This window comes from Macrobrachium rosenbergii, chromosome 42, assembly GCF_040412425.1.
Source record: "Macrobrachium rosenbergii isolate ZJJX-2024 chromosome 42, ASM4041242v1, whole genome shotgun sequence".
Lineage (NCBI taxonomy): Eukaryota > Metazoa > Arthropoda > Malacostraca > Decapoda > Palaemonidae > Macrobrachium > Macrobrachium rosenbergii.
The window spans coordinates 20859863-20886850 of record NC_089782.1 but is presented as its reverse complement, the minus strand read 5'-3'; the positions used below and the strand labels follow the sequence as shown (position 1 = coordinate 20886850).

Genomic DNA, 26988 nt, shown 5'->3' with positions numbered 1-26988 from the left:
TGACTCTGGAAGCAAAATATGCAGACAACGAAAGGTCAGGTTTTCACTCTGAACTTATAACTCCATTCCTCGTATCTAAGGCTGAGATGATTGTTCCAACGGGATTTTCTTAGGTACAAGCATATACCGTTAAGATGTGATAAAAATAGTTAGCAGGCTTTTTTCCAGAAGGCTGAAGAAAATTATTTTAAGAGGTGGGAAAGAATTTACTACCCCTCGTCTAATGTGCCAACCTCTACAGACCAATATTACGGAAGCTTTCCAGTTAAATATGTCAAGATATTGGAAATTATCCATCAAAAAAGTAGATGAACAGTTAACGCTGATGAAGTCTTGTCAAGTTAACTGGCAATAAATAGTTAGGCGTTCCAAGATACTGCTGTCACTTTCTATCTTTGCTCATATCATGGATTTCTTATGGAAAAAGGTGATTGGAAATGAAAGAGGAGAGTTAGACTGGTGTGATAACTGGAACGTGACAGACTTAGAATACGCAGACGAAGCAGTTTTAATCAACAAACACGATAAGATTTACAAAACTTGCTTAACTGGATGACTCATATCTAGAGAGAGAGATGGGACTCGAAATGAGAGCAGTGGATGCACATAGGGATGAAATCAGATAAGTAGGAGAGAGGATTAATGGGGCTGAATTTTTCAAATATCTAGGAGCAGTGATAACCAATACAGGTTCTCCTGAGTTGGAAATTACTGAAAGACTTAAAAAGGCAAATTAGACAGTGGGCAGGCTGAATAAGATTTGGAAGTCAAATAGACTGAAATTGCATGCGATACATTAATCTAGCAGGACCTGTATTGCTCTTCGATCGTAACTCATCATATGTACTTATATCTAAAAGATTTTTTGATTTGAGAATAAAGCTGTAAGAAGAATATTAAGAGTCAGAACGGCAGGACAGAATAAAGGAAATTACGGAAGTTCCATACGTAGATGCAATAGTGATGGAGATGGTTGGGACTTGTCCATCCTGGGGAGAATGGTATATGGTAAGCAACGGTCAACAAAAGAGTTGGAGATCACTGACCTACTTTGAGGCGGGAGGCCGGATTAGAATTGAGATTTTCTGAAAGACAAAGCAAAGAAATGACTTGAGTGGGCAGTTTCACTGAGGCCCTTTGCGTTGGAAGCGACGGTCATGAAGATGCCTACCACAACCTGAAGCAGTTTGTTTTCTTATGGTATACAGCTCTATACAATTTAATAGCAAGCACAGAGTGGTGAGTAACCGGGCCTTCCAACAATCGGAATTAGCTTCAATGATACAACTAACGATATTTATTGACAGCTCCTACAAAATAATACAAGTAAAACGCATCGTTCCAAAACCCTCTTATATTCCAGCGGTCTCTGATGCACAATTAACATTATCATCATTCGGTATGACCTCAGTTTTCATTAAAATTGACTTTATGCAAAGGAGGCGACTATGAAAGAGAGAGAGAGAGAGAGAAATATTTCCTCCCAAACATTCACTAATGAGCTTTTCATTACTTTAATTTGGACATTCTTTTCTTATTTCACTAATCCAATAATGGACATTCATGTCATCTCACCAGTATAACATGGGAGTCTTTTCATTTATCACCAATTCAGTAGTTTACCAATTTAATATGGGCATTCTTTCCATATTTCAAACCTCAAGGGATGTGTGTTTATAGGGCCGAGTACCTTCTCATTCGTTATCATGCTAAGTAAAGACTGAGAGTAAAAGAGTTTTGCTCACATTTACTTCGTCATTTTAAGAAAAAAATTAATTTTTACATTTTAATCGAAAACAAGCCTCTTCTATGGTACTTGAGGCCATAGTTCAGTTCTTTATAAAATATGAATGGTAGCCAGCAAAATACATAAAACATGCATATCTAAATAAATGGCGTAAAGGTAGCTTTGTCATGGTAGAGCCCAGGATATGAGCTGAATGCAGTCCTGCCAGAAAGTAAAATCCCCGCTACTGATACTGAAGGTGGCACCAAGAGCCATAGAACAGCCATGGATATGAAGGCTAGTGGGAAACCTAAGAGTCAACCAAATGTCACAGGGCCAAGTATCTTACAATAGAGGTCTACGTTAGATTCAAATAATTTATTCTTTTCTAACAATTATATTGATGTCACTAACATTAAAAGCAAAATCCTTCTCTAACCATTAATTGCACTGCGTAATAACTTAAGTTTACAGGAGGCTTATTAAGTTGAGAGCAAAACGCTAATCGTATCAACTCAGGATATTTTATCGCATAAATGGAAAGCAGTGTTGATCACGACAATATATCAAATTAATAATTTAATTTTTAACTGTACATAAATTCACACATACATTACATTACATAGTTAAAAAACAGAAAAAAAACTTAACAGGGAACTGCTGAGGACCTAGCGAATTGTTAGAATGATCGAACTTTCTTAGATACCAAGGGGGAGATGAAATACTGCCTTAATAAAACAGGCTCCTAAAGACAGCATATAATTTCTAATGTTTCTCATTAAGTGAATGAAGACCATAACCTCATAACGCTGTTTGCCATATATTTCAGTATTGTTTATCAATATACCTGAAGATTTGCGCTAAAAAGAAACAAATTTCGGGAGGCAAATTTCTCATGTGGTAAATGTCCATTACTAGAAATCTTCGTTAAATGCATAGCAACACTTTATGTCTCGAATACTTAGGGCACTGGAAACCAATGTTTCAGTACTACGGACCATATATTTCATGATTTCACATAACCTTCCGGAATCTTATTATTCTACGTATATCATATTACTATTTCGATATATCATAATACTATTTCGATATATCGTCATACACCAAAAGAAGAAAGAGGGCGTAGGAATACATAAAAAACATACATTCACAAGGAAGGTATATGCTTGAAAAAAACTGCTCTAAATGATAGTCCAACCAGTAACGAATGGAATAAAACGTCTCATAAAAGTACGTAATATTTTCTAAAAGAGTAAAATCCTTTACTGTCAAGAGCAAAAACAATTGTAGAGAATGAAATGAAATAAAGTCATTTCCGTAGTTTCTCAATGGCCAAGGTCAAACTAATGCTGGGGCCTCAACGAAGTTAAATGGCATGCATTTATTCAGCACATTTCAACACAATCTGTGAAGAGTTTTGTAGAGATTGATGCTTTGTAAAGATTTTTCGTTATACCGCAAGATGACTTTCAAATGGACGGGAAGTAAAGAGAACTGCAAACGGGGGAGATTCGTAAGTATCACAGTGAACCTGATGGTAAGAAAAGGAAAATATTGGTCATTTTTATGCAAAAGCCGATGTCACAGACATTTCACAACCCATTTATTGTCCAGACCAGATTAAAACAAAAATGAGATGAGACGGAGGCTGAGAAGGCAGTATTGCCTACAGCCGCACCTCTTCTGGAAGGAAAGTTTGGAAAACAGAATAGGGAGAGAATTCCAAATAGCAGAGAGAGAGAGAGAGAGAGAGAGAGAGAGAGAGAGAGAGAGAGAGAGAGAGAGAGAGAGAAGGACTGAACTGACATGTGGTATGGCAGGAGTTACGAAACCGTCCTGACAAGAGTAGGAAATAATTCCCTTCATCTAGAATAAGCAGCAACTCGAACGAAACTCACGTGAGAGACAGCAATTCCATCTTCCGATAGGAAGAAACGAAGTGGTGAATGCAAGTTTGTAGGCTAGACACTATGATGACTTCTGTATAGGAAAACAAAAGATAAGGAGGAAGAGGTTCCTGAGATATGGCAGTGATAATAATAATAGTTATAATAAAGTTGATGCGTTAAAAAAAAAAACAAAATACAGAGGTCTTTAGATACACCAAACATTGTTGAAGATGTTTTGTTTCAGACGGTTAAACGTCTGCAGTCAAATATGGCAGTGTATTTCAAGGCATATGTCAGAGCTTATTTAAACCTTCTTGGTACGCTCTTCCAAAGCCATTAACCCACCCACCATCCCTTCCCCAACTTTTAATAAGATGATAACAGGTCTGAGTGGTACAGAACAGGTTTAGGTTATTATATCAAAAACTGTTGCACATTTTGACTTCAGAGACATAGGTAATGTATATACTAATTAGTTCATAGTTTTCATATGACACAAAGGACAATACAGTTCTTCAGCTGTAAAATACCGGTAGTTAAAGATTTATTTTACTTACATAAATCTTATTATCAAAGTATACCATAATTCACTCCTTTTTTGTTTAGTTGAGTGAAACAATTATTAACTACTGTGCATATTTTTCTTAATGCAGTTAATCTAATGTGATTTAGAGAGTGAGGTAATAATGGTAATAGCGCACTATTTTACCTTTAAAGAGCTATACAACGATATTTTAAATTATTTATATTTTTCCACGTGAATTGCACGAAAAAACTAAAAAAAGGTATAAGTCCCCTGATATATGAAAGTCTTCAAACATTTGAAAGTCGCATGAAGTTATTTTCCTGTGTAATCATTTGATATTCAGAAGACTAATAAACATATGATCCCCTCTCTAGGTTTTTTTGCAGTTTATGTAAAAACAAATATGAATGATTTAACACCACCTTGTATATTTCTATAAATGTAAAATACTGCGCTATTACGTTATTATCTCAGAATCTAGAACACACCTGAAATTAACTATATTAATATATATCACCAATAAGACGTCTTCATCGATTTCGCAAGATTTCATCCTCGCATCAAGGAATTAGAGACAAAACAAGAATAATATATATATATATATATATATATATATATATATATATATATATATATATATATATATATATATATATATATATATATATATATATATATATATATATATATATATATATATATATATATATATATATATATATATATATATATATACATACATATATATATATATATATTTATATATATATATATATATATATATATATATATATATATATATATATATATATATACATACATATATATATATATATTTATATATATATATAGTATATATATATAGTATATATAGTATATAATATATATAATATATTCTTTTTCTTCGTTTAACGTGCTTTTTCCCATTTTTTATATGGGGTAAGCATGATGCCTTCTTTTGAAGGACTTTGATTTGGCGTTGGGGTAGACCGTAGCCTCGATCGGCTGCCCTGCCTGACATTGCTTAGACCCCGGTAGCGCATGTGTACATGTATCGTACCAAATCCCCAGCTCCCTTTCTCCCAGCAGCGAGGAGAATTGAGCGGTTAGGTCGACAGTTCGAGACGTGTGAGGTGTCTGTTATGTTTTTAGAAGATGTTGGAGTGGCTTTGTTTGTGTGTGTATTAGTCTGTAACACCCATTTGCTTTCAGCAAACCTATCCATTGATTACATACTTAATCCCGGGGTGTCTACATGGATAGCAAAGTGTCCGCCTCTCTGACCGGTCGGCTGCGAATTTGAACCTGCGCCACACACCTCTATGAAGTCCGAGGCTGCTGCTCTATCAACCTAGCCATCAAGGCTCTATATATAATATATATATAATATATATATATATGTATATATATATATATGTGTATGGGTACACACACAGACATATGTATATATATACCTTTATATATATATATATATATATATGTATATATATATATATATATATATATATATATATATATATATATATATATATATATATATATATATATATATATATATATATATATATTAAAACAGAATTCTGTTAAAACATCAAACATAAGGGAGCCCACAGAAATGCCAAAATGTGGAAAATAAAGGTCATATTTCAGAGAACAAACTGACTCTCTCCTCAGGCAAATAGTGAATGAGAAAAAGTTACAGAAAAGCGGTATTTCTACCAGAAGATCCATAGGTCAGCCGTTAAGTCACTCCAGTTGACAATTTCTCTTTAATCTTCTTAATCACTGGTTGGAGGAAGATTTTATCTACAATATCTGAACCCCAGGTGCCTCTTGAGAGATTCATTGTATTTCTTTGTTTATTCAAGGCTGATTCCACCATCTTCCTTTTGAACTGACAATTACTGCTATAAATTATACGAGACATATCCCAGTTTATTCTGTGGTTATGGTTATTTATATGATTAAAAATAGCTGAGCTCTGTTGTCAGTACCTAACTGGACGTTTATGCCATATTAATCTTTGGGGGAGTGATTTGCCTGTGAAGCCGACATATCACTGGTCACAATCAAGGCAATGGATTTCGTAAACTCCTGTGTCTTTGGGGGCTGGTTTTTGTTGGACATTAATCAGGGATTTGGCTAAGGTATTTGGGTAGTTAAAAGCAAAAGGGTTAGAGTTTCCAAGTGTCTGTGTCAACGCCTTCTGGTATAAATACTGCTTTTCTTTAACTTTTTCACATTCACTATTTACCTGAGGAGAGAGACAGCTTGGTCTCTGAAGTATAGCCTTTATTTTACACATTTTGGCATTTCTATGGGCTCCCTTATATTTTACATATATATATATATATATATATATATATATATATATATATATATATATATATATATATATATATATATATGATCAACATTCATAGAAATATATATATATATATATATATATATATATATATATATATATATATATTTTTATGAATGTTGATTGATCTATTACCATTACCTCGACGTTGCTAATTCTGACTGGGGATCAACACTCGCACAACAAGAAAATTGTATGTTAAAAAAGATCCCAATTTTAGAAAGGACTCAGTAGAGAAATTCTAGATCTTAATTAATTACCTGTATTTACATTTAACCAGAAGAGTAAATTACAGAGAGCCATTCACACTGGCTCTTGGCACTTATGGTGTTAACTGACACAAGGATTAACTAATTAGAGTGCCAAACAGTGATGCAATCAATACTTAAATCCATTACCTGACGCAAGAGTTCAGTAACAGGTGTGCCATACAATGAGGCAATCAATAATTAAATTGCTTAAGGACTTGATTGTTGCCTGTGGATATAGTGGAGCGGACAGACGATGCAGCAGTATTTACGACCTTTCTGTAAATGTGGGAAAAGGGCACACTGACACTCGATAAATAAGAACAAAATATAACTGCACAAAAGGAAATTGCTGAAGGCTCAAGGAGTGTACAATAAGAAGTCCAACTGATAAAGGCTTTGTTGGGTTGATGCACGAATTCTCCACTCAGCAGTTAAGGTAAAGTCTGGCTAGAAGGTTCTTCAGTCTATTCTTTTGTTTTTATTCTCACTTCCATTCCTTTCTTTTCAATGTGCTAAGACCCATTGATTCATTGTCGATATAAATCATCAGAGTTAATCAGTAAATTGCTTGATCATAAACTGATGTCACACTCCTTGAGTCTTTGGCAATTTTCTTTTGTACAGTTAGATTTTTTTCTAATTTATCGAGTGATAATGTGCCCTTTCTCCACGTTTACAGAAAGCCCATAAATACCTCTGTATCTTCTGTCTGCTCCACTATGTCCACAGGCAACAATCAAGTCCTCAAGCAATTTAGTTATTGATTGCCTCATTGTTTGGCACCCCAATTATTGAACTCTTGTGTCAGTTAATGGATTTAAGTACTGATGTATCATTGTTTGGCACTTCAGTTAGTTAATTCTTGTGTCAGTTAACACCATAAGTGCCAAGAGCCAGTGTGAATGGCTCTGTGTAATTTACTCTTCTGATTAAATGTAAATACAAGTAATTAATTATGATGTAGAATTTCTCTACTAAGTTCTTTCTAAAATTGAGATCTTTTTCAATATACAATTATCTTGTTCTGTGAATGTTGATCCCCTGTCAGAATCAGCAATGCCAAGGGAAGAGTAATAGATCAGTCAATATTCATAGCAGCGGCAACCAATTACCAGAATTCTTGCAAATTGCAACAGCAGAATAGCAATCAGCCTTGGATGTGCCAAGCCTGGGAGTTTGCAAGATCGAAATGAACCTGTAAAGTAAATCTCTGACAATTCTATGGGCATACAGTGGACAGAGGCATACAGCGTAAGTATTCATTTTACCATCTGTTATTTGTACATTTGTGATTAAGGAATACTTGAAAGTCAGAATTCCATACTGCATGCTTTTTGAAGGAAACGCAAGTATCGCCTGTGAGAGTTCACTAAGACATCTGCGGCATTAGGGTTGCCAGTTAGGCAGAAGTCTGGGAATGTTGCTACTGCATGTTGGCCAATTGCATGGCTTAATTAATTAGAAATTAGATGAGAAGTGAAGTGATACATCGAGAGAAAGTGCACAGTTCTCTCTATTTGCAGTGAAATTTGCTAAATTTACATTTTTAGGACAGTGATATCTGGCAACCTACGATCCACCAACCCATTTGACATTGCTCCCACAACAACACTGCTAGGCAGACACACACAGTCATTTCTCACCTCAGCTGTGTTGAGAAGAATTCCTACTAAAATAAAGTAAGAATTCATAATTCCCAGCGTTAATTTAATTCTATGCATACGCCTGCATTATTCTATCAGAGAAAATTCATACTTCATTTCGTATCTCGTAAATTAGCAAGAATGTGTACATGTGTAGGTGTGGCAACTCGTTCACTCTTAACTGTGCTCCTCACATGTGATGTAAACATAGTCACATGACAACAGACATCTTCTATTCGCTTGTTTACCAACAGTGTCGCTGTCTTTGTTGGCCACGCTGTCAAGTTGTAATTCCATTACTCGCATTGTTATTGTGTTACAAGTGATATCACAGTTAGGGTATTATTTTCCACTTGTTTACAAAGTTTTATGAACTGAAATCCTACTCACCGCAAATTAACAAAATATTCCTACACCCCCTTGATCAACGTATAACGTTATACCATCATTTTAACTTTAGGTCACAGGCATGTTATTTCCCTATGTAACTGTAATTACTTTATAACATTAGCGGTGCATTTTACCAACCGTGGCAATTCTGTAATAAAAATCCACTATCTAAAGAAGACATAACCATTCCTTAAGGTTATGTCCCTCATGGTTGAGAAGAGATAACTTTTAATGGTAAGAATATTGCCAGTCTACGCAGTTTTATTTGTGATCATTGTTATTGTTTACAACCTATTGCTTTACAACTTGCTTTGTGAAAAAGCACAAAATTCAAGAAGGCAAGATAATTGAATACTAGAAGTTCATCAGCTCTCAAACTCTGCGATACTCTCACAAACCCATTTACGCTTACCTCACATTTACCTTACTCTCATGTGGTTTAATTGTACTTGATTCTCCGGAATGAAGGCCATAAACCAGAACCATTCTCTTGAACAAATTACAGTTCTTCGGAACAAAACAAACCCACTCTTTTTTAACAAATTTACTGTTCTTCAGAACAAACTAGAACCATTCTCTTGAAAAACCAACTGTTCTTCGGAACAAACATATTGTTCTTCAGATCCTCGCTTCTGCACTTGGTAAATGAGCGATTGTCGTGTGTGTGTAACTTATCGCTCACTTCAAAGTTTATTGCATTCCGCCAAACTTCATCCGTGATCTCACCGCACCTTTCAGTGCCGCTCCTAGTCTGCCTTAGTTGTGACTTGGGCCATGTTATCACCAATCCGCACCCGAAGTGACACCCACTGGTGTGTAAATATTGCATCACTGGCCTAGTGGTTTCACCGCAACTTTGATTGCTCGCAGATTTTGCCCCTGTGGCCCAGCTGCACCATGTTTCCACGCCCCTCCACACCATGAGTGCCACACATCTGGCCGTCTGGACACCTAAGTGCCAAAACCACAACCATCACTCTTGTGTATAAAACCCACAACCAGCACCATGCCCCCTTGGTATTGAGTGCCACCAGCGTATCCTTCACCTTAAGTGCATTTTAGGTAACCCAATTGGGCCCTTGGGTGCCACCTACTCACTCCAAGGAATTCTTCCAGTGTCAACCCTTCTAGTAGGAAGCACTCCCCAGTATTCATAGGCCCTCGCCCGAATTACTGCAATTACCATCCAGCCCAGTGCCACTCCCAGTTCTCCAGAGCAATCTCCCACTTAGTACCAGTGACCTCACCACGGGGGCACTCCTATTATTGGTGGTACCACCTGTTCAGCCAAAGTATTGCATAACCACACCCTGCCACAAGCAGAGTGCCTATTCCAGTCTGTGCAGTTGATTGTACCGTCCCCCACCTACCTATCTACCATCTAGCTTCAAGCTTTAGGCTCACAACCACTGCAACATGTCTGCATCTACTGAAGATTAGAGGAACTTCCTAGAAATTGGGAAGGGGCTGAGTTTCAGGGGGAAGCAACTGAACTCATGGGTTCAAGACCAAGTGGCTGCCACTAAAAAGGAGAGAGAAGCAAAGGAGAGGGAGAGAAAGGAGAGGGAGAGAAAGGAGAGAGAAGTGGTGGAGAAGCAACGACAGTTCAAGCTAGCCTTGGCCCAGAAGAAAAGAGCCCTCGCTGAATTAGAAAGACAAGACAGGGAGAGCCAGTGCAACCAAGAGCTGGCACTTGAAAGGTCTTGCCAGGGGAGTGCCATGACACTCGCCCAACACAGGGGTGAACATCCCTCTCCGGCCACTCCACAGTCCACCCTCAACAGCATAAGCTTGCTAATTCCGACGTAGAATAATGCCAAACCTGAGACCTGGTTCGAACGAATAGAATGCATCTTCACAAACTTCGAGACTACTGCAGCAGAAATCTCCTTGATCCTTCGAAAACACATGGGCAGCAAGGGCCTAGTAGCTTTCCACTCCTTAACCAATGACAATCAGGGGGCTCTCGAAGAGGTCAAGAAGGCCGTCATCGAGGCCTATGAAATTACCCCTGAACGCTGGCGACAACGTTGGCGTGGCAAACCAAAGGAAGCAGGTCAAACTTGGAAAGATTGGGCTTATCATAAAACTTGAGCTGCTAGGCATTGGTTGGAAGCCCTAGACATCACGTTTCAAGAACTTTTTGAGTGCATGCAGCTGGGGGATTTTTTCTACCACACCCCGAGTCCCTTGGCTACTTACTTATGCGAGAAATGTCCTAAGATCCTTGATGAGGAGTGCTGCCGCTTGGCAGACGATTGGGGCACATACCACTCTCAAGCTAGTTCCCTGGATTGGAGGATTATCCCTCTAAGTCACATCTCCTTGCAAGCCCAACCAAAGAGTGGGCCTGCTTCTAAAATTCATGTTTGCACTCATTGCAGGAAGAAGGGGCACTTGAAATCCCAGTGCCGATCTAAGGGAGGAGCTGCTGCAACTCCATCCCCTGATCAATCCAAGAAACAACCTCAACCTGCTCCAGCTCCTCAAAAGGAGTTTAACAAGATTTACTGCTCTGCATGTAAAGTCTATGGGCACTCCTTGCTCTGAAAGAATTGCCCCAGCAAAGCAGCTGCACCCACCATTGCACTGGCAGTTACCAATCATCCATCTCTAGGTCCACCAGTTGAGGGCCCTATATTTGTGGCTCCTCCTCAAGGTAACTACCCCACATGCCAGGTCAGAGAATTTGAAGACACTGGAGTGCAAATCTCCCTGATATAGGAAGACAAGGTCCCTTATGAGGCTAAAATTGAGAACCATAAGCTCATAACCATTGAGAGTATTAATCACGTAAAACTGATTCTCCCAACAGTTGGTTTGAGGGTCACCAGGCCCCACAGAACTAGGGTCTGCACACTTGCAGTAGCCAAATACCTCCCTGGAAGCTATGACCTCCTTCTGGGACAAGACTTTCTGTCCCCACCTAACACAAGACAACCCAGGGTTTCTGCCCCTCACAGTCTACTTCAGGCAAAATTAATCCTCACAGACCTGCCTCAGGACCATTGCCAGTGCCCCCTAAGCACCCTGAGCAGTGCTAGGCTCCGTCCATGTCAGTTATTGAGCCCTTACCAAATTTAGTTCCCATGCCTGACCCTGCCTTAGTGCCCGTGCCAGAGCACACCTCCCAAACCTGCCACAAATTCTCTGCCAGTGCCACTTGAGCTCCTTGAGCAGTGCCTTGCTCCATCTGTCCTGAATGTTGTGCCTTAATTCCCATGCCTGGCTGGCCCTGCCTTAGCACCCATGCCAAAGCACAACATAGATATCCCTTCAGATCCCAAACTTGCCTCAAATTCCCTGTCAGCAACACTTGAGCACCCTGAGCAGTGCCTCGCTCCATCCATTCCAAACCTTGGGCCAATTCCAAATTTGATTCCTGTGCTTGGTCCTGCCTTAGTGCCAGTGGCAGAGCATGTCCTAGATCTCCCTTCTGGAGGTCCCAATCCGGATCCCCTCTCTTCTGGCTTGGCCCTGCCACCAGTACTGGTATGAGAGCCAACCCAAAGCTAACTAGGATCCCTTCCGGATTCCCCTGACCACAGCAGAAGCTCGCCTCCTGGCATGGTCTCGCAACCCATGCCTGAATTGGTCATTGTAACCTGTGAACCTCACACCCCCACAAAGATTTTTTCCTCTCTTTCCCAGTTGTTAGAAGACGAGAGTCTGATGAGAATTCTTCCATATCCCAGCAGGTCGCAGAGCTCAAGGAACTGCATTGGCAGATGGTAGAGACTGTTAGCACTGGCCCTGCTTCAATTGCCGCAGCAGCCGGAACAGGTGGCACTCCAGTGCCTCCCTCGGACTTGGGTTCACTGATTCCCCCTAAAACGTCAAACCATCAACCTAAAAGAGGTCCAAGGAAGAAAAGTCAGAGGTGTAGAAAGTACAGGTAGACTACAAGAGACACAGAGCTCTCCTGGCACTTGTGTCCCTCTAGCACAGTGCCTCACCTCAGTTGAGTTCCTTGGCAACCAACCAGAGTTGGAAGCCAGGTTACTCCCTTTACTCTCACTCTTTGTGAATGTGTAACTTACTTGTCTCTTGTAATTTTAATCATTTGTAATTTTAATTTTAAACCTTGTAACAACTAACCGTTTACCTTGCATAACGATCTTACTAACCATCATACTCTGACCAATGCAGAGCGCTAACCGCCAGACACTTTGGCACTTCAAGTCTTTGACTGTCTTTATTTTAAAACCCTCTAGAGGGAAAATTAATTGTATATCACCGAGCCACTAGGCCCTGACAACACTAGTGCCACACCTGGAGCAGTGCCACCACCTCATCAAGGTACCATGGCCCTCACCAAATGAGTAGTCACCCGATGTACACAGGCTTTTAGGTTTGTGTGAAATTGTACTTTATTTTAGCTAAGTCAGGTCTCCACCCTAACAGGCAGAAATCTGTCCTAGCCTATATGTATGCAGTATTGTATTTGTAATACCTTCAGTATCATTATTGTATAATTTGCCTAAGTGGCTTAACCACAAGTTAAATCCATTTTGTAATGAAAGTACACAAAGTAGTATTAAACTTTGCAGGTGCTGCCTAATTATTCATGCATGCCAACTCAGCTGTTGTTCATTATTAAAAGCAGACACCTTAGTAATTTTATTTTAACATGTTTTGCAAAGGCTTTAGGAGAGGGACAATAACATAAAACATTACGCTCACTTGAAGACGTTCACGCCCGAAAGAGGTGTAAAATGTCTTGCCCTTAGGGGGAGCTGCCAGAAGTAATCATAAACACTTCTCTCCTCACCATGCTTTCTGTTTGGAAGACAGAGTCTGAGCCCAAGGAGACAATCCATCTGCTAATCCTTGTTTTTCCAGTTCGAAATTGACAATAGATTCGTCAGGGTCCAAAGTACCCTTCCATTATACTCCTCCTATGCCTCACTAAAGAGTCATTCTAAATTTACCTTTATGATCTGCTGGTATCACCGCACCAGTGAACTCTCTCACCTGACATGCCGAAGGCATTGAAAGCCGGCATTTTGAGGAGGGCATAAAAGGCCAGGAGAGAGGTCAAGCAAGAGAGATGCAGACCAAACACTAAAGAGGATGCGCACCACTCATGGCTTCCCCAAACTCTTTTGTTCCGGCCAGGAGCCCCCTTATGCAAAGTCTGTCTGAGTGTACAATAAGAAGTCAAAATGATAGAGGCTTTAATGAGGTTGATGCACGAATTCTCCACTCAGCAGTTAAGGTATAGTCTAGTTAGGTGGTTCTTCAGTCTATTCTTTTGCTCTTATTCTCATTTCTGTTCCTTTTTTTTTTTTAACGTGCTAAGACCCACTGATTCATTGTCGATATAAATCATCAGAGTTAATCAGTAAATTGCTTGAACATAAATTGATGTCACACTCCTTGAGTCTTTGGCAATTTCCTTTTGTAGAGTTGGATCTTGTTCTTGTTCTTATTTATCGAGTGTTAATATGCCCTTTCTCTACGTTTACAGAAAGCCCATAAATACTGCTGTATCTTCCGTCTGTTCCACTATGTCCACAGGCAACAATCAAGTCCTCAAGCAATTTATTTATAGATTGCCTCATTGTTTGGCGCCCCAGTTATTGAACTCTTGTGTCAGTTAATGGATTTAATTATTGATTGCATCATTGTTTGGCACTCCAGTTAGTTAATTCTTGTGTCAGTTAACACCATAAGTGCCAAGAGCCAGTGTGAATGGCTCTGTGCAATTTACTCTTCTGATTAAATGTAAACACAAGTAATTAATCAAGATCTATAATTTCTCTACTGAGTCCTTTCTAAAATTGAGATCTTTTTTAACATACAATTTTCTTGTTCTGTGAGTGTTGATCCCCAGTCAGAATCAGCCACGCCAAGGTAAGAGTAATAGATCAATCAACATTCATAGAAATATATATACACATATATATGTATATATATACTGTATATATGTATGTATGTGTGTGTATGTGGTGACTAGGCATACTCGCACATAGTGAGATGTGATATGCAGCTTATTTTCAAAGGTTGCATTCTACTGGGGAAATTATGTATTGAACCCGTTTCCTGAGAAATACATTGAAGCTCTGCTTATCTGTGAGTTAACTGACCGTGGTGAAAGGGTCATTCCGCGGAGAGTAAAACTTCCGTTTCTCATTGAGTCTTTAGGGATGAGGTTGCCAGCCCATATCCTCTTCTGCGTTGGCTGCGACCTACCCACGGTTCACTAACTTGGTGGTAAGCAGAGCTTCGATGTATTTTTCAGGAAATGGGTCCAATATATAATTTCACCTGTAAACAGCAACATCTGGAAATGAACTGTATATCACAACTCAGTATATACAAGTATGCGATTCAGAATTACATTGTACGACTAGGGTCTATATGAAGCAAGTTTTCGAGTCCATGTCTACAGATATTTATGGTTTCCTAAACAAAGTAAATTTATAATGTCTGTTCCTTGTCTTTTTATCTGCGGCTTACATTTTCACAACTTGTAACCATTTTTAACATGAAAAGGTCTCTTGGAGAGGTAACCTAATCTCCACGTTATAGATGATAAACTATAAAAGTCATGGAAAACAGAAGATGTTTGAAAAGTTCATGGCTTGGTAGAAGAGGGAGGACGATACTGTACAGAAATACAAGAATGTACCCTGGTGGTTTTACACTAAATTTCGTTGTACTCCATGATGCAACTGCAACACAATCTTCATCTTCCGCCATATGTAGTTGCTTAGCTTTTATCTAGCAAGCTAATTAAACCAAATGAAAGACTGATAAAGTTTGCAATGCATTTTTATAAAATGTTAAACCCTGAAGCGTTGTCACACGAGCAAGCTTCTGTCATTTTTCCGTTCACAAAAATGTCACCTATTCTACGCACTTTTATGTTACTTCAGAATCATAAAGGTGGCCAGTGTGTTTTGGTCCAATAATTATACAGTAATTGCACAACGGCTTATAAGCTTCATATCTGCTCTTCAGTTTTCAGCAACTACTGTACATAAAACGTATTTTGAGAAAATTTTGCTCCCTTTACTTTCAGTCCCTAGGGGACGGAAAAAGTTGCAAGTAACTGTCACTGGTCGAACAAAGTTCTGAATTGTCTATTCATTTTAACTACTTGTGCGAGCGGTATTAGAGAATACCTTTATACCAGTCACAATACTACTCTCATAACAATAACGCTGTCTCTTAATACTGCGTGCTTTACTTCACTGCATGTAAATGAATACTCTTTTCGATACCTTACTAACTGGAATGTCAATTCATTTCGTTTGATTTCAGCACACTATCTCTTTTCCTATCTTAATTCAAAAGCCTTTTCGAATACTGGGTACGACCTCCATTTTCGAATATCTTGCAACAATTAGCATGTGCGGTACAAGATACAGTCATCGATATGACAATATTACTTTTAAGTACAATTCCCTCTTTCGATTTTTCCGTTAATGAGGTCATAGACGATACTTTGCAATGAATAACTGATCCTTTCTCCTGTGTCTCAGCGCTGCGTAGAGAAGACAGCGGACCCAAAATACTTACTTTATGGATGTCAAGTACGCTTCCCGCTTCAAGGCCCACTGTACATGAAAGGGATTATTTTCCCGTCTTTGATGTTTCTCGCAAGAGAACTTGTCCGACTTCAAATGGCGAAGTGTGTGTGTGTCATTCCTGCAAGAGTGTGTTTAAGTGTGTGCGATGCTTGTACGTGCGCGTCCCTGTATTGATGCAGAAATACGGGGTAAATGAAAGCATAAATTTTTATCTTCTTTCAAGTTCTTCTATTGTGTTATTATTGTGAAATCGACGATAAGTTCAGTCCTGCATTAATACCTGAACAGGCAAGGAGCCACCATGCCAGCTTAATATAACGTAAATTCCTGTGCACAAACACAAAACAGAATTCTACTCTTGCTCTACCACACACCTGAATAAGTCAGGTTATTTGTAGCATCTGAGCATCATTAAGGTAAGAGTTTAGTACTAAACTGTATTTATCGGTTAATCTACCCGTTTACTTTTGAAATTCCAGTGAACAGGCAACTACTACTTTTGCTCCTTCCATTGACCACCTCTTTCGTTTCAATGAATCGCCAGAGAATTTTAAATCAGCCAATCAATTAATCCTTCAATTGTCTAGCTTTAGCATTCTTTCCCTGCTTCCGTTTTCTGCGATATAACCCTTAAACTTTGACTATTTCGGAGGCAAATATATTGCTTCGCTGGGGGGTAAAATCTTTCCCTCACCTTTCTCCCAACTCGTTCCCGTTTCCACCATATTCATATGGATCTACGTCCATTCTTATTTCGTTTGCATTTAGCGATGGGTCGCTAATATCAGTTTATGGGCTGCATTCACTTACCAAAAAAAGCACTGAATTGAGTTTAACTTCCAAGAATAAAACAATAATTTCGATTTAAAACTACTGAAAGACACATTTTTAATTTTTTCTTTCTGAAACTATTGAGACTAAAAGATTAACTGATCACCCTGTTTCAAAGCCACTATGAAATGAACCAATTGACTAAATTTTAAAACCAAACGAAATAAATGCTCATTCTAGTCGTAATTAACGGAGTTGATCTCGGTAAAGTTCTTGGAGATTCACATACTTTTAGGCACCCGGGGTTCTTGCAGTGTAAAGTGTTATTTGGCAATTGATAGAAATGGAGTCTGCATAACAGCGACCGGATGTTTCTCTCTATTTCCTCGACTACCCAGTACAGGCAACAGCCTATCCCATACATGCCCAGTAAAAATAATGACCAAAAAAGTTTTGCTCTACTCGTTCCATTTATAACCTCTAAAATTTTCTTAGCTGTGTATGCGTCTACAGGTTCATGTCTACAAAACTACAAAACTGTTTCATAGCGAACATGAAATAATGCTACATACACTACCAGCCAGGATGAAAAGTAATTGATTTCAGCCTGTCAGCCTAAATCTATTATCATAAAGTATATGACCTACACTGGAAATAAAAGAAATGGATACTTTGCGATAGCAGAAATTCACAGATACGCGCACCTAATTTTATGAACTCATGACTTTCAAGACACAGCGAATATTTCCCTTACACTAACTTTAGGAGCTAAAGAACTGTATCTATTTTAATAATTTCTATGCCGAATTGACTTACTTCGCTATCTGAGATTCCAATCAACGTAAAAATACGACACAAAAATGCTATGGAAAGATTAAACAATACCATATGTATATTAAGCCAATGTTTTGATTTAGTGTCCAAAGGTGTACTTGAAATTGGAAAAATTCTATATTTTCTATGAACTGGGCTGTGAATTTTACCCGACTTATAAATTTTTTTAATTATTATGAAATACAATATTCCAGACGCATAGTAGTTCAAGCGATTAAGAAAAAACAACGCTTCAGATGATTATTAAAAGCAAATCACCATAGTGAGTGAATGATTATCAGTTTTACACGTAATCACAGTAAAGTAAAATTAGGCAACATATAACGAACACACACACAATTGCGCCCGCATGCACACACACACACGCATATATATATATATATATATATATATATATATATATATATATATATATATAATATATATATATATATATATATATATATATATATATATATATATAACTATATATTATATATATATATATATATTAACATGTGTTATATTACTAATTTTCACACACACACACACACACACACACATATATATATATATATATATATATATATATATATATATATATATATATATATATATATATATATATAAATGGGCTACGTTCAATCTATTCAATCGATGTAAAAATAAATGGTGACCAACCCTTGCTTACTGTATGCCTACGTCTACGAAGGCTTTCAGAAAATGTCATATTTATTAGCCAGCAGAGCCAAGACCCATGAAGTGTCCACTCGACCAGTGAACTCCAAATGTGAACCTGGCGAAAGCCTCTGTACTATCGCCTTCCAGTCTTGGTTTGGAGTTCCCTTCGCTTGTGGGTAGAGCCAAGAACGCTGCATTGTTACTTTTTCATCCTCTTGTTTTATTTCAGAAGGCATGATAGACGGGCTTATCTCAGAGGGGGCCACACCTGCCTGGTGGTGCGTTATCAAGATGATGCCTTCACTTCTTCTAGTACCATTTCCTTTTCCCTTCCACTTCCCTTTCTGAACCCATGTCTGCTGCCCCTCCTCAAACTGAAATGGAAATCATGGAGGTATTGTTGCCTTGCTGTATCTTGTCCACCGGTTTTTGTGCTTTTGTTTTTTTTTTTTTATTGCATCCGCTTTTCTTTCCATTTATATGATGCAGTGACTTCACAGTGCGTGCTATGAAAATTATCAATTTTTATTTGCTAGTTTTTTCTTTGATATTACTACAGATATAAGACTTGCTTTCAGTTGCTTCATTCCCTTTGTGTTTTTTGTTTAGCTTTTAACATCTTTTACAACTATAACAGCCCTTCGTGAGCCTACCAACATACGTAGCTACAATATTATTATTATTATTATTATTATTATTATTATTATTATTATTATTATAATAGAACGTAAGGTGGTGAAGTTCTATAATAAACGCGTTTCATCAAGATTCCTATTTTTAAAGGACGAATAGAAACGTCTTGTTACCGAGATCATTAAGAATATAATATATATATCCTTCCAGAAACTCTAAAATATGAATTATGAATCAATGAATCCTATCACTGTATGCCGCCAACGAAAATGATCAAAGACCGGTTCACAGTGTTAGATAAGAGCGTGACGCATTTCCATTTGCAGTTAGGTAGTGCTTGGTGTTTAAGAGAATGAAGGGTAGTTTCTTTTTTTAAATATTGCTGCTGATGAAGGTCAGCCTCACCTTTGGCTTACACATCATTACATACAATACATTTAGCTAAAATGATGGTGTCTTTTGACCCTTCTTTGGTGCAGCTAATGGAAAAGCTTAGAACATTTGTCAAATGATAAGGGGAGGTGGGGATAACTTTGTGGCAGGTACTAATAACTGAATACTACTTAACGATTTGAGAGATCTCATTTATTTAATGTAAAGTCCGTCCTTTTACTGTACCGAGTGTTCTCTTACTTCTGTTTACCTATCGGCAGACATTTTTTTAGAGAGGCAGGCCACAGATTCTATTCGATCCCAGCCATTTAAGGATATACGTTGTCACATTCATTTTAACATTCAGTAAAACACTGCGTCTCTATCAAGCCATTTTCTATTATTATCAGTTATTGGTACTTTTATTCATAAACTCAACAGGAGACAGTAAATGACAACAACCTAATTAGCCAATCGTGCGTAGAGCTGAAAAAGTGATACTGACAATAAGGAAAGATTTTTCCGCGTACACAAACTCATTTACCAGTACACCAATGTGTGTAACTCTGATGCAACACTATGGAATGACAATGGAAATATACTAATTCACAAAACGTAAGAGTTACCAAGAGATAACTATGGTGACTTGCAACCCTATCTTGAATCCATATCCAATTTTTTTCTGAAGACTTTCATAATGACAAATGGTCAGGACAGGCATAAATACTGGGTGTATGTATGTATACATAGAGATATGCATAATATATATATATATATATATATATATATATGTATATATGTATATATATATGTATATGTGTGTGTCAGTGTGCAAGCGTATTTTTCTTTGAAATGAATTGAATATAGAATTTAGGCCAAAGGCCAAGCACTATGACCTGTGAGGTCGTTCAGCGCTAAAACGGAAATTGACAGTAAAAGGTTTGATAGCTGTAACAGGAGGGAAACCTCGCAGTTGCACTAAGAATCAATAATAGTTAAGAGAGGGTGGAAAGTAAGATGAAAGAAAGGGAATATGAAAGGAGGTACAGTAAAAGGAACGAAAGGGGTTGCTGCGGTGCACTGACGGCACTTCCCCCCTACGGGGTTCTTTCTCTGAGGAAGGAATTCTAAAGACCCTAAATCAGAAACATATCTAAAGGGCGTGAAACAAAGATGTATGTTTTTCGCCCTCACGCAAAATTTTCCCTTTATGATAAAACCACTTCATACGCATTCGCCTCTTGACTTGTTTGACTAATCGAACCAATACTAGCTTTATTTTTTATAAGGATCACTGCTATTCCTCTTCGTGTACAAAATTGTAGTAAGCAGGTACAGTCAATCACTATTTTCAAATGAGATAATGCTTGCTGATGGTCTCTGCCAGTCACAAATCTTTTTGAGCAGAACCTTAGCTACATTCATTGGAAACATTAAGCATAGTTCATTTAATGTGTTTGCGTTTAGTAACTGTAACTCTAGCAAATCATAAAGAGCGAAATCGAAAGAAGAACTATTACTGATCTAATTCATTCTTACCCTCCTTTCTGATTCCTCGTCACAGAAACTCTACTATGGGATTTTACACTTCCAAGCCAATTCCATTCTAGGATAAGAAAAACCAAAAAGGTGTGAGTGGCAACGGTACATAATGAGCATAACAAAGCCGTCAGAAGTATGGGAATGAATAAAAGTAATAGTGCAGCAGATAAGTAGAAAAATACTTCAGTTTGTGATACAAGCATGAAATTTGGCACAAAAGCTCATTTTAACCCCCTCTTTTGAAAAATCTGGGTGTCCATGCAAAATATTCAATATGGCCGCTAGTTGTTTCGATTTCTGACACTTTGAGTAAATCATTGTTGAAATAAATACATCAATCATTATTCAGATAATGTCTTTCTGGGTAAAAGAGCTAATTGAAGATATCACCAGAGCTCCTACTACTATATTTACCATTGTGATAAACATGGCCTACAAAATGGCCGCCATGAAACATTTTGCCTGATAACTCTGCAACTGGGAAAGATAGAGACATGAAATTTTTATGTATGCCTACATTTATGAAGTCAGAAAATCTGTTTCTATCATTTCTATTGGGCTATTATCACTATTACATCTTGGAAAGGGACCCCATAATGCTACTGAAAAGTACGCAAGCACAAGACTATAATAAAGTATGATAACAAAGTATCTTATCTATGTTTGAGCACTGTCTCACTGTCTTCTTTTAATCCTGAAATGAACGTAAGATTTTAAACAGCATGGTGTCACCCTTTAGTGTGATGAAATTCTCATTCAGATGTATCTGAAGCATCATTTGCAACATTATAGGTACACTTCACGCTGTACTGGCTGACATTCTTCCCCACAGTTGTCTTTGGCGGGTTGCTGGAACACCGAAATGCTAGTTTTATGAAAAGAGGTAATAGCCATAGTTGCTGAAGGGTTGCGATCGATGTTGTCCATGACTGCAGTGGTAAACATCCCTTTCCCAAGACAGGTGGACAGACTACACCCTCTTCCTTATACTTGGTGACAGTGGCATCTCCCAGTCGGGCTGATATCTCAAGCACCCTGTCATAAAAATCCTCATGCCATGATCATAAAGCATTTCTACCAGATTTCTATTCCTGGTTTTGGCATAGATAGCCATGTCCATGAACAATGAAAAAGGAGTTTCCCTATCCTTTGAGTGTCGATGTACACTTGCTCCTTCCTTCTGTTTTGAGAAGCAGTTGTACTGCAGGAGCTGAGCAACAGCCAGGTCTGACTTTGATGAGCCAAACCTTAGCTGTGATTTTATGACTCCTCCATGCTCTACCATATTAGTGACTGGAGCAGACTTTAAGGTATGGCATCATTGATGCATCCTTCACCAAAGGTGCCGTCAAACCTGGACTGATGATCCAGAATATGCTTCCTCAGTATCTTTGCTGCTTTAGCAATCACAAGTGTATCTGAGTATCAGATGCCCGAGATACGGCTAAAGCTACATCTTTCTGCAAGGCAAGTAGCACACTTCTTCCTTTCTTATGTGCTTCTAATTCAGGGATTTCTGTTAACAATTTGTCCTTTAATCTTGTTGTATTTACAGTGGGTGAGGCAATGCCCAGTTGTTCCAGGCGCTGTTGGTATATTAGGACATATGTGCAAGAGGAAATATGGCAGGACTATCCGAACTCAAGCTGGTTTCAATGATATAATTAACCAGCTCTGATAGAACCAGTGGATATACATCTAGTTCTTTAATGTGACATTGTTCTTTCTCAAGATTTCTAAGATGGGACCTCTCCCTATTGTAAAGGCCAGTGAGACATACAAGATGGTACTTCAGCTCTTGTGCAATTGCATCACCTGCACCTAGTTTTGCCATCATTAAGTGTGTGAGAGCACTCACGTAGTCTCCTGTTGAGATTCATGGTCATTACTTGTCGAAGATCAGATACAGGTACTACATTTTCACAAAAAATACATGCTTCACTGTCATGACTCATTCTTCGTTTTCTTGCATGATCAAGTTTTGCATTATTAAACATGACCCTACAGCTCCTGTGGTATTTTGCCATGTTTTGTTGCAGTGTTACCTTTATGCCACTGCCTTCACTCAGCCTTGCTGGGTCAAAGTTAAGCAGCATTTCACCAATTTCCTGGAACAATGGCACATTGGTTGAAATCAATACATACCCATCATGTTTAGGATTATGATGTATGGAGGCCAAGGATGAAGTTAGACCTTCCTTTTTCTTGTCTTCCTGGCAAAGACAACATTTGCTCCAGTTAGTCTTCCTTTTGCCTGTGATTGAATTTACACTTGCCATTGTGAGCTCTTCACTAAGGCCAAGAGGCTATCCTTTTACCACCTTAATCTGATATGCACATTGGCGTATAGGATACAACTAGGTTCGGTCACCCTACAACTAGCCTGATCATTCATCCAGTGCCATTTAAGTCCTGTATGATCTGTACACCATCCAGGTAAGTACATGAACAAACCATGTAAGCCCCACTTACCCTTGGCTCAGCTCTCCTGCACTGGCACCTCCTGTCAATTCAGGTGCGGCTGTCTAACTAGATCTACCAACTATATATATACTTTCTACCAGCTAGTTGATATGGGGCTATTAGACAGCATTTGGGACACTAAACTACTAAACTACACTAAAGCAAAGCTAGGTACAGCGTAACTAAAGCAAGATTAGCTGACACTGACCCCCATGCTGAGTTACACAGCAGTGAAGTCACCAATGTGCCCTGGTTGTGCACTGACATTCACTCTTTTAAACTAAAACTAAAGATAAAACTACCACCTAAATTATACATAGACTTGCAAACTATCATTTTGAACAGGAAAACATTTTTCCATGCCTACTGAATCCTGAGACGTGATTATTTAAGGTTTTTGGCTGCCATATTGGATGCCATCTTTCTTTGTATATGCCATACGAAATCTTTAACAGAAATACATTTTACTTTTGCTTGATGATTGCCTAAATTGTGTATATCCAAAACAAATACATAAAAGCATGACCAAAGGCACATGAGTCCCATGCTAAAACCTTGACTAGCAGCCATCTTGAAAAAGGCAGCCATTTTGGAATTTTCAGTGGACACCCAGTAATTTTCAAAAAGTGGTCTATGGAGAAGATATGTACCAAATTTCATGCTTGTATCATTAACTGAAGTATTTTAGTGAAAAATTGATTTTATCTGCTGTACTATAAATACCGGTCAAAGAGGCACACAATGTATTTTAGAAGTTGCCTTATTGTTTGATCGGCATATTGCAGATAAGATTTATAAACAAGTTGTCAAAGAAGAGGATCTTCCTTCATTAATAACTATACGAAAAAAGCCGAAAAGATTTCAATTACTTCATTTCTGCATGCCTGAACTGAATTTTACTGAAAGAAAACTTGTCTTATGCTTTACAGGTTATACCTGAACGATTTCTGATGCCGAAATTTTAGCCTACTAACAGAATCTTTTCACAATAAAGGTAAAACACATCAGAGCACACTGTTACTGTGAGGTCTTGGGAAACGTAATCTGTTCTTAAATGACTCCACAACGACTACAGGCATAAGCGGAGCCACTGGAAACCGGGAGTTCAAAAACTCAGGTAAAATGATTTACTAAAGTGAGCAACACACAAGAGTGATAGAGAAGCAAAACCTCTGCATTCCTTTCTTAATGCATCTAGACGATTTACTTGCTTGCTTCTGATGGAAATCATATTAGAACTCCTTGATATGAGTCAATGATACCTTGATGCTTACTTACCTCGCTTGAGAGAAATTTGCTGCAAGATCGTAATCATTTCTCGGGGACGGGGCAAGATATTATTCAGTTATATAACAAGTGTGGCAGCCATTGTAAGAAGAGCATCTTTGATCTGCAATTGTAGAACCCACAATCCTCCCGGCCGGTATTCCGTTCTGCAAAAGATGAGAACAGCTGGCAATTAACACAGTTCGCAATATACAGCACTGCTCTTGTACCAGGCCACAGGGAAGTTGCTGCAAACACATGTATGAAACCTGTAAGGTATCATTCAGTTATGCTAAAACTGAAGAATTACCCACAATTTTTAAGGGTGTGCCAACGAATGGACATTACAGGTACTAACTGAACGCCACAGGTCAATAAATGGTCTGAGAAATACTGTAAAATATCACTCAGACAAGACTTAAAAATGACCCACCATCTAGAAACGACAAGACTAAGTAAAATTTAAGTCTTTGACTATTAATGAGCAGGCAAACAGTTACGAAGCTGTACACCTTGAATAACTGAACTGCAGCTAAATTTCATTAGCATTTGAAATTTTTAGAAATTCATGAAACTTGTCAATTCACCAGCCAGCCATGTACAGTCGTCATTGTTTAATGAAATTTATAATAGTCCGATGCCACTTACTGGCTTATTCATAGGATTGATAGTGTTCTTCAGCAGAGTTCTTTAGCCATCTCAGGCTGTATCTCACGAGGTGGAGGCTTCTCTCTAGCGAAAGGGACAGAACCCAAACGTTAACGAAGAGTCCAGTATTTTTCCCAAGCAATTCTACCTGGGAGGATTTCACCCCCCCTTCCTCTTTCTCTGATTAAGCTAATAGTCATAAATGTACTATCCATGGCTGGTAGGTGAAGGTTCTCACTAGCCAACCAATCCAGAATGAGCGCACAGGTCCAGAATTCAACAACAGCTGAATGACAAACCATTTTCGTATTTAATATATATATTATATATTAGTCTTTGTAAAAGCCATCATGCACCAACAGATGAACTTGTTATCGATATCATGTAGTGCCCATTCTTATAAATTTACCTAGTTGCTCAAGAAACCTTAATTTCATCTCATTGTAAAAAGATATTTACATGGGTGACCTTTGACAATCTCCAGGGTCGAGGTCTTCTTTCTTTAATTATCCCTAAAAGTAAGCCGAATTCAGTTAGCGTGTTCTTCCTACATCAAGAATATATAAAACATCTCCTCACTCATAATAAGTCCACCTCACGAAAAACATTTCTCTTGTTCATGACAAGGCTTCTGAAAACATTTCTCTTGTTCATCATCGTGACATTTGAAATTGATGAATCTTTAAAATTAAGATTTTGTGTGGAGATTTTTCTTATAATGAATCATTCCTTTTCAGAGCGTTTCAGATTTTCATCTGCCATTTCATGTTTACTTCTTTTTTAATCCAAAGGCACCTCATACAAGAGCATTTTTTCTAACAAAAACCATTTCCACCACCCTAATCTTTTGAGAAAATAAATCGCGGTTATTAATAGTATCAAGCAGTTACCGAATAAGAAACAAATAAGCATAGAAACTGCACTTAAATGATCACTGTTCTTCTGACAGTAAGATGATCGCTATATAGCCGGTCGTCCGATCAGGCGAATTTAAGAAACACTGGTTCTGATCAGTACTTGAAGTGCAAGACGCGCTGGCATACAAAGCCCCTTTAATATTTTTTCGACAGGGTAGGGACAAGACTACCCCGAATGGTAATTGAAAACCAAGGGGGTAAAACTTCCTTGAGCCAACTAGCCATAGTGAAAAAGGATATATATATATATATATATATATATATATATATATATATATATATATATATATATATACATATATATATATATATATATATATATATATATATATATATATATATATATATTATAATATATATATATATATATATATATATATATATATATATACATACACAGTATGTATGTATATATATATATATATATATATATATATATATATATATATATATATATATATGCTAGTTAACCAACCCATGGCCCGGAGAAACTCTGAATGACAACCAATAAACTCTCTCTCACTCCTCTCTCTCTTTCTCTCTCTCATTCTTTC

The 26988-nt window shown here is 37.9% G+C and overlaps 1 long non-coding RNA gene across 1 annotated transcript in view; it reads right to left on the bottom strand.

The window, feature by feature from the left end:
- The window catches only part of LOC136828038 (uncharacterized), a 98538-nt gene that overhangs the window by 8273 nt on the left and 63277 nt on the right, over positions 1 to 26988 (bottom strand). Inside the window, exon 2 of the long non-coding RNA XR_010849886.1 lies at positions 24882 to 25036. This is a non-coding gene — a long non-coding RNA (uncharacterized lncRNA). The remainder of the gene's footprint in view (positions 1 to 24881; positions 25037 to 26988) is intronic.